An 8,274-nucleotide genomic window follows, 5' to 3' on the forward strand; every position below is an offset into this window, starting at 1 on the left:
AACATTTTTTAAATTACTTTTTAGAGCATTTTTTTATAGGGTATTAATTAAAAATTATCTTTTTTCGGAACGTTTTTGCGTTTTTTTTCCTACGGCGTGTACCGTGCGGGTCCAGTAACGATTCTGTTTTATTATACAGATTGTTACGGACGCAGCAATACCAAATATGTGGGGTTTTTTGTGTTTTTTATACTTTATTAAGTGTTTTTATGGGAAAGTGACATTTTAGGGGCTTATATTTTTATGTATTTATTTTTTATTTATTATAATGTGTAGTGTTAAGTGTTTTTGCATATTTTTACTTATACATACTTGAACTTGAACCAGTGATGCTCTGATCACTGGTTTAAGTTCAATACACTGCTCTACAATACTATTTTATTGTAGAGCAGTGTAAACTGTCTGAGCAAGCTTGCGCATGCTCAGACAGTTTACAGTCAGACCCGGAAGGGGTCTGGCTGCCATGGAGACCGGGCAGCTCCGGGGCACATGCCAGTCATCGGAGCTGCCCAGAAGTGGATCGGATCCCCCGGTAAGCGGCACGGGGGATCCAATCCACAGCGCAAACACCCTTACACGCCGCGGTCATGTTTGACCGCGGCGTGTAAGGGGTTAACACCCGCGATCGGAGCCGGCTCCGATCGCGGGTGTTAGCGCAGGCTGTCAGCTTTACTAGACAGCTGACAGCCGCTGCTTCTGGTACCGGCTCCGTTCGTGAGCCGGTGCCAGAAGCAGGACGTTATAGAACGTCCCCGTGCGCTAAGCATCTAGCCCCGGGGACGTACTATAACGTCCTGGTGCGCCTAGGGGTTAATTCTGTGGTACCGTGGGAGATATTATTGAGATTTTGTGTCAGATACAATGAAAAAGTAGTTATTTAATTGATTAATGTGTCCTATTATTCTTGGACATAGGATGACGCACCCAAGTGTGAACACCTGAACATCACATTCAGTGTACTGTATATACTCCATATCTTCTCTGTTAATTTCTATTCACATTGTCTAGCATTTAATTAATGTCCCATTCATTCCATGATGCTGCCACGTTCAGTGGTGAAACAAGGTCTCATGAAGGAAAACTGGCAGTCACTATCTTTCATCAGAGCAGTATCCCCACTCGACACACAGTAAGCCACAGACCGACCCTGGAACCAGAGATCCCGGTAGAGGACAGTGCGGTGAGGGTCAGTTAATAAACATAAAAGTCCATAAGCAACACGTAGAGGAAAGTAACGGCACTCACCCACTTTATTCAGCTTAAGAAGCGTAAAAACACATGCAAAAGCAAGCCTTAGCACAGGAGCGTTTCACGCTCTGTGCGGCTTTCTCAAGTTTTCAGTGGTGAAACAAGTTTGGAGGGGCAAATTGTACTTTTTAAATGAAAGACAGTTAATTACACCAAATATATCCAATACTTATTTATTGTCAGGGTAGACTATAGTCACCTTGCTTCAAGTAGCTGGCGGTCAGAGATGTCTTTTCCTGTTCATATGGTACTTTCCTTCCTTCTCCTACAGATGTACAGTAGTACATCTTATTGGTTGTTTGGTTGTACAACAGCAATTCAACTAGGAGCCTTCTGCTGCTGGAACCCTTTCTATGGTTACAAGGATCCACCCCAGCCTTTATCTAGTCAATTCATATTAATCATTGTAATATCATATTTTCTATATTATGTAAATGAGGCTTGGCACATGGAGAGAGAAAGTGATGTCACCCTGTTCCTCTCCCCCTGCTCATATATGTGTGTAATGTATAGGAGATCATTGCTAGTGTTTGTGCTTTATCTACTGACATGCTCCCATACACATTTGTGAGACACAGACATCAGCTACACATGAATCTGACATGTTCTGCTAGAACATGGCTGCCTGGAACTGTTGTATCTCACCTATACACACAAAGGCTGTAGGGGGCGCCATCACCAGGAAGCACAGAGGTCCCATTACACCATTATACAGGCTGTCAGTCAAGCACTGGGGGTGTGGCTGTGCCTCCCACTCATGAATAAGCTGGACAGATAAATATGATAATAACTCATTGAACATCTCTCAGGTCATTTGCATACAGGTTTAGTACCTGATTGCTTAGGTTTACAGGCATGTAGAGGAGCAATGACCAGAAAGGGACAATGCTTTGTAATGGCAGTTTATGAAAGCTAGAATTAGACTCACCGGTCTAATTCTCACTTTCCATGATGTCCCCCATGACGGTCCACCTGGAGATGTACCAGATGATTTAGGAATTTTAGGGAGGGACTACTGCTTGTAGAATCTTTCTACCAAACAACAAGTCTCTAGCAGAGTGCAAGTCCAATCTATAGTGCAGTGATGGCGAATCTTTTAGCGACCGAGTGCCCAAACTTCAACCCAAACCGCCCCTTATTTATCGTGAGTTGCCAACCAAAAATTAAAGCAGTAGCTTATTGCTCCCTGTTCAACAATTTTCAATCAGATTGGCCTCCTGTGGACAGCAACACAGTAAAAAGATGGAAAATTTGCATTATTTTAGCTTCTTTCCAGTGTCCTTTTGTACACAGAGAATCCTCCAAAGATAATTCAGCCCTGTCTACTCATTCTCCCTATTCCTACAGTTCGAAGTAGAGAAGCAAGTATCAAAATATGAAAACAGCATCTTTTAAGTGGCTTGCAACTGCAGGAAGATTCTTTGAGTTCTGTCTGGTGTTCTGGGGTGATGGTCCGGGTGCCCACAGAAAAGGCTCTGAGTGCCGCCTCTGGCACCCGTGCCATAGGTTCGCCACCACTGCTATAGTGTTTGGCAAAAGTTCCAGTTCTGGACCAAGCCACAGCTTTACAGATTTGCTCCAAAAATGCTCCTGCTCTTTCCGCCCCAAGAGGTGGCTACTGCCCTGGTAGAGTGGGCTTTAAGATTCGTAGGTGCTTCTAGGCTCTGAAGGGTATGGCACTCCCAAATTGTCTGTTTAATCCAACGTGCAATGGTGATTTTTTTTTTTCCCCCTGGAATTGAAGAAACAGGTTTGAGTCTTTCCGCCAACTATTTGTTACTTCCAGAACTTTTCTCCTCACGTCTAATGTATGCCAGCTGGCTATCCCTGGTGATTTTGGATTCTGGCAAAAGAGGGGGGAATAATTTCCTGACGACGGTGAAAGTCTGTTGTTACTTTGGGAAGAAAGCTGGGATCAAGCATCAGAGAGATCCTGTCCTCAGAGATTTTTAGATCAAGTTAATTTATAGATAGTGCTTGAATTTCACCTAATCTCTTAGCTGTTGTTATGGCAACAAGGAAAGCAGTTTTTAATGTGACATTCCTAAAACGTGAGTTCTCTAAGGGCTCTTGCATAAGACCATTCAAGACAGTCGATAATTCCCATGGTGGTGATTTAATGGGAATGTTAGATCTAAGTTTAGCAGATGCTTTTAAAAACCTTTTTACCCACCTATGTTCATCCAAAGAGATGTCAAAGAAGACACTGAGGGCTGAAACCTGGACCTTTAATGCGCTGGTCTTTAGGCCTTTGGATAGTCCTGCTTGCAGGAATTCCAGGATCTGCTGTATGTTAGGAGAAGATAAATCAGGAATCTCAGGATGGCAAAAGGAAGAAAATATTTTCAAGATTTTTAAGTAGATGGCTGAGGTCAGCGTTTTCCTACTTGCCTGTAGTGTAGAGATGACCTTATCCATCAGACCCTTGGCTCTTAACATCTGTTTCTCAGGCCGATAGCTGGAATATTTCCGGGCTGGGATGATAAACCGCACCTTGATATAGGGCAGTGATGGAAAACCTTTTGGAGATTGAGTGCCCAAACTTCAACCAAAACCCACAAATATGCTGCAAAGTTCCAACTTGACAATTTAAGCAGCAACTTATTGACCCCGGCTATATCACAGGTTCCAATCGTATTGGCGTCCTGAGTTCACCAATATAATAGAAATATGATGGAGAAATTTGGATTGTAGCTTCCTTGCAGAGTCCCCTAAAAAGGAAGAATCCGGGTTCCCAGACCAGGATCTTCAAAAATAATTTCTCTGTCCACACTTTCTCGTTTCTCCTGTAGTCCTGGCAGCCAAGGAGGTTGCTTTAAAATGGCGCTGAGCATGGCATGTCCTGAGCTGCATTGGACCGCAGGAGGAAGCCCTGAGTGCTGTCTGGCAAACTCTGTGTTGGAGTGAAGGCCTGGGTGCCCACAGAAAGGGCTCTGAGTGCCACCTTTGGCACCCGTGCCATAGGTTCGCCACCACTGATATAGGGGATCCCTCCTCTGAGGTAGAAGAATTAGATCTTCCAATGACATGTTTTTCAATACTGGAAACCAGCTCTTCTTTGGCCAGAGGGGCACTATTAGGATGATCCTGAGATTCTCTTGCCTTATCTTCTGTACTGTCCTTGATATTAACTGAATGGCATAGGCCAGTTTTACCTGCCAGCTGTGACTGAAGGCGTCTAGGAGGTAGTCTGGACTGTTCTTTTGAAGAGAAAAGTAGTGGTCTACTTTCCTGTTCTCTCTGGTGGCAAACAAGTTTTTTAGTAGAGTGAACACCACTCGTGAGGATCCAGAGTGTGTCTGCTTAGGAAGTCCGCTTCCTTGTTCTCTGATCCTTTTAGGTGGATAGCCGTCAGGGAGAGAACATTTTCTTCTGCCCATAAGAAGATTTTTCTTCACAGATTAAGAAGAGTCAGAGATCGTGTGCCCCCTTGACAGCTGAGATAGGCCACCATGGTCGTGTTGTCTGACGGTACATTTATTTTTTTTTCACAGGAGTTGCTCTGAGCATCTCTTTAGGGTTTCCCAAACCGCCTTTAACTCCTTGTAGTTGGAGGATCTTCCTTTTTCTGCTTGGGACCATTGGCCTTGAACCAGTTTCCCTGGCAGTTTTTCTCCCCAACCTGTCTTGCTTGCGCCTGTCAGGATCATTGTTGTTGGCCAGTTCCATTTCAAGCCTCTGACTAGATTCTCTGTTATGTTCCACCAGTTACGGGAATTATTTACGTAGAGGGGGGTCCTTATTTTCCTCTCTAGTCGTTTTAAATCCCTGTCCATAAGGATCCAGTTCTGAAGATCTCTCGTGTGATTTTGGGATCAAGGAACACATGCTATACAGGCTGTGAGAAGTCCTAGGAGTTTCATGGCTTCTCTAACTGAACAGCATTGTCTCTCCTGGAAGGACGTTACCTGGATATTAGGTTTAGAGCTTTCTCTTCTGGAAGGATTGAATATTGATGTACTGAGTCCAGAAGAATTCCCAGGAACTTTAGTCTGGTGCTGGGTTTGAGGTTTGACCATTAGTCGATTTCCTGGAGATAAGACCGCGTATCGAAGGTATTTTTGAGAGTTGGGGTGGATTGGGACGTGGTAATACGCGTCTTTGAGGTCTATAGTGCAAAGGGCCGCCTTCTTCGGAATTAGTGGACTTTAGAGACTCCATCTTGAACTTTTTGTATTTGAAGTGTCTGTTCAGGATTTTCAGGTTTATGATCATCCTGTAGGGCCCTTTTGGTTTTTGGATTAGAAATAGGGGTGAGTAGAACCCTTTTCTCATCTGACAGGAGATATTACGTTCTTGGTTAGTAGGGACTGTACTTCACTCCACATAAGGTGATGAAGATGTGGAGAAGAGACTTTTGTTGACACGAATGTTTGAGGAGGCAGTGATCCTAGTTCGATCCTGTAGCCTTCCTGCACTACTCCTAGAATCCATGCGTTCTTTGTTTTGGTTCCACTGGGAGGAGGAGAATCTTCCCCCCACCCTTGCGTCATTGTTTTTTGGCAGGATTGGGCTGGCTACTCTGGGAGGCACTATATCCCCTACCTCTACCCCGTTTGGGGCAACTCCATCGGCCCCGTTTTCCTTTACCACGGTAGGATGGGTATTTTTCCCGGGAATCACGAAAGGAAGGTTTCCTCTGAGTCTTCGGTTCTGGAAATCCCTTTTTGTCGGCTGCTCTTTCTAAGATGGTGTCCAATTCTGGACCAAATAGGAATTCGCCCGTGAAGAGTATGCCACATAGATTAGATTTTGATCTCAAGTACCCCGACCATTGTTTTAGCAAGAGGGCCCCACGGGCTACGTTGGAAAGGGCACCTTCCTTAGCTGAAAACCTGAGGCATTCACCCAAGGCATCTGTGATGAAGGTGGTGGTTGCTGATTTTAAAAGAGGAAGACTCTCTAAAAGCTTTTCCTTTGTGGCTCCACTAATGATCTGATTTTCTAGACTGTTTAGCCAATATGTCATGGTCTTAACAACTGAAGTAGTTGCAACATTGGCTTTCAGGTTTAACATCGTTGACTTCCATGTCTTCTTTAAAATGCTGTCCGATTTTCGGTCCATAGGTTCCCTAAGTTGAGTTGCATCTACGAAAGGGAGGATGGTTTTCTTGACCACTTTCATGACCTGGACGTCTACTTTCGGGATTGAATTCCATTTTCTTCATCAAATATCAGCCTATTCCTGAATTCTTTGGCTACCGAGATCCTCTTTTCCAGCTCTTCCCATTGTTGCCGATTACGGTCCTCTAGCATGTCATTGACTGCATAAACTCTTTTCTTCTGTACCTTTAGACAGCCAAAAAGCTCATACTGCACCAATTTTGTTTCCACTGGATCTTCAATATCCATATTCTCTCTGACTGCCTTTAGCAATGTATCTAAATTGTCTAGAGAGAAGAGAAATCTAGATTCTGACTTTTTTTTTTCCTGAACTTCGAGGATTTGCTCCTCTTCACCCCCTTGGATCAGGACAATGCTTCCTGTTCCTACAGAGTCCAACTCTTGAATGGGCCCAGGGGCTTTGAATTTCTTAGGGGGAGGCCCTTCTGGAAAGAGGGATGCAACTGTGGTTTTTAACTTCGGACTGGAACATGGATCTTAATTCATCCATAAAAGACTTTGTTCCTTCACGCATGATATTGTCTACACAGTCCTTATACATTGGTTTCTTATAAGAATCAGGGAGTTTGTTAAAGCACATGTTACATCTTTGGGTTTGAGGAGTCTTGGGTTTGGTTTTATCACCCTTTCCTCTTTCTTCTTTTTCCTTTACTCCTAGGAGTGAGAAGAAGCTACAATATAGAAGGGGATGTATATGATAGAGGGGATTCGGGGGTTAATTTGCCTGACGGGTTCTCTTTAAAATGGTTATCCCAAAATGAAAACTTGACCAAATGGCTGCTGGTTGCAAAAAATAATGGCTGACTTGGACTATTTTCCTTTGAACCACTGATGCCTTTTATCACGGAACGCAGGACACAGACAAAGTTTATCTACCAAATTTGCTATTTTCAGCCATGGTAGATACTGCAGTCGTAGCCATACATACAAAACTAATCCCAGAAATGGAAGCACAAAACAGGGCAGCGACCCATCAGCAGTTTGTTGATTTTAAACTACAACCCGCATGGACAAACTACAAACCAAAATTAGTTCAAGAAATTGTGGTCTGAAATTTTTAAATGTTTTTTGATGTTTAATGTTAAAACCAAACCCATGAAATTAATGTATTTGAGCAACACAGTTACTACTGCAAAAATCTGCATTACAGTGCGTTATACTGACAAATTTTAAAAGATCTTTGTTTTATTAAAGCATATAAAATCATATTAAAATTGTAAAAACACAAAATAATGATTAGAAGGTACAGTCAGTAAGAGTCAATTTTTATTCATTTTTAACTTCCTCTTTACTTACATAAAAAAAAAAAAAAAAAAAAATCAATCATGTACTACATTCCATTCCAAATCCTCCATAAAATATATACAAAAAACTCATTCTTCTACTAAAATATTGGGTTAGGATCATTACATACCGTACTTTGAGTGAACGCAGGACAAGCTCAATCTTTGCATTGCAATGCAAACAACACAAGGTGCTTGTTGCCTATTTAGGCCAGCGGCACATGTGGCGTTTTGAACCCGTTTTTGGGCCATTTTTTAAGCAGTTCGTTAAAAAAAAGCAAGCGGTTTTTGAAAAATGCATGTGGTTTTTTTAAAACGCATCTGTTTTTGACTGGCGTTACCAATTATCTTAATTAAAACGGGTCAAAAACACATGCAGTTTTTAACGGACTGCTTAAAAACGGCCCAAAACCGGGTTCAAAACGCATCCTTTGAATTGCGCTTCGAAACGCAATGTGAATGAGGCTTGAATCAACAGCACTAATTAACATGCAACAGATCCTTATACCGCAGTGGAATTTAGTTTCTGTCGCTGTTCCAGCATCCTGGTAGGATGTATAAATCCCATGTACTATGCTGCTGCAAATTGCTAACCTGTAGCGATTATGACCACGTGTGT

Source organism: Engystomops pustulosus, chromosome 8, assembly GCF_040894005.1.
Source record: "Engystomops pustulosus chromosome 8, aEngPut4.maternal, whole genome shotgun sequence".
Taxonomy (NCBI): Eukaryota; Metazoa; Chordata; class Amphibia; order Anura; family Leptodactylidae; genus Engystomops; species Engystomops pustulosus.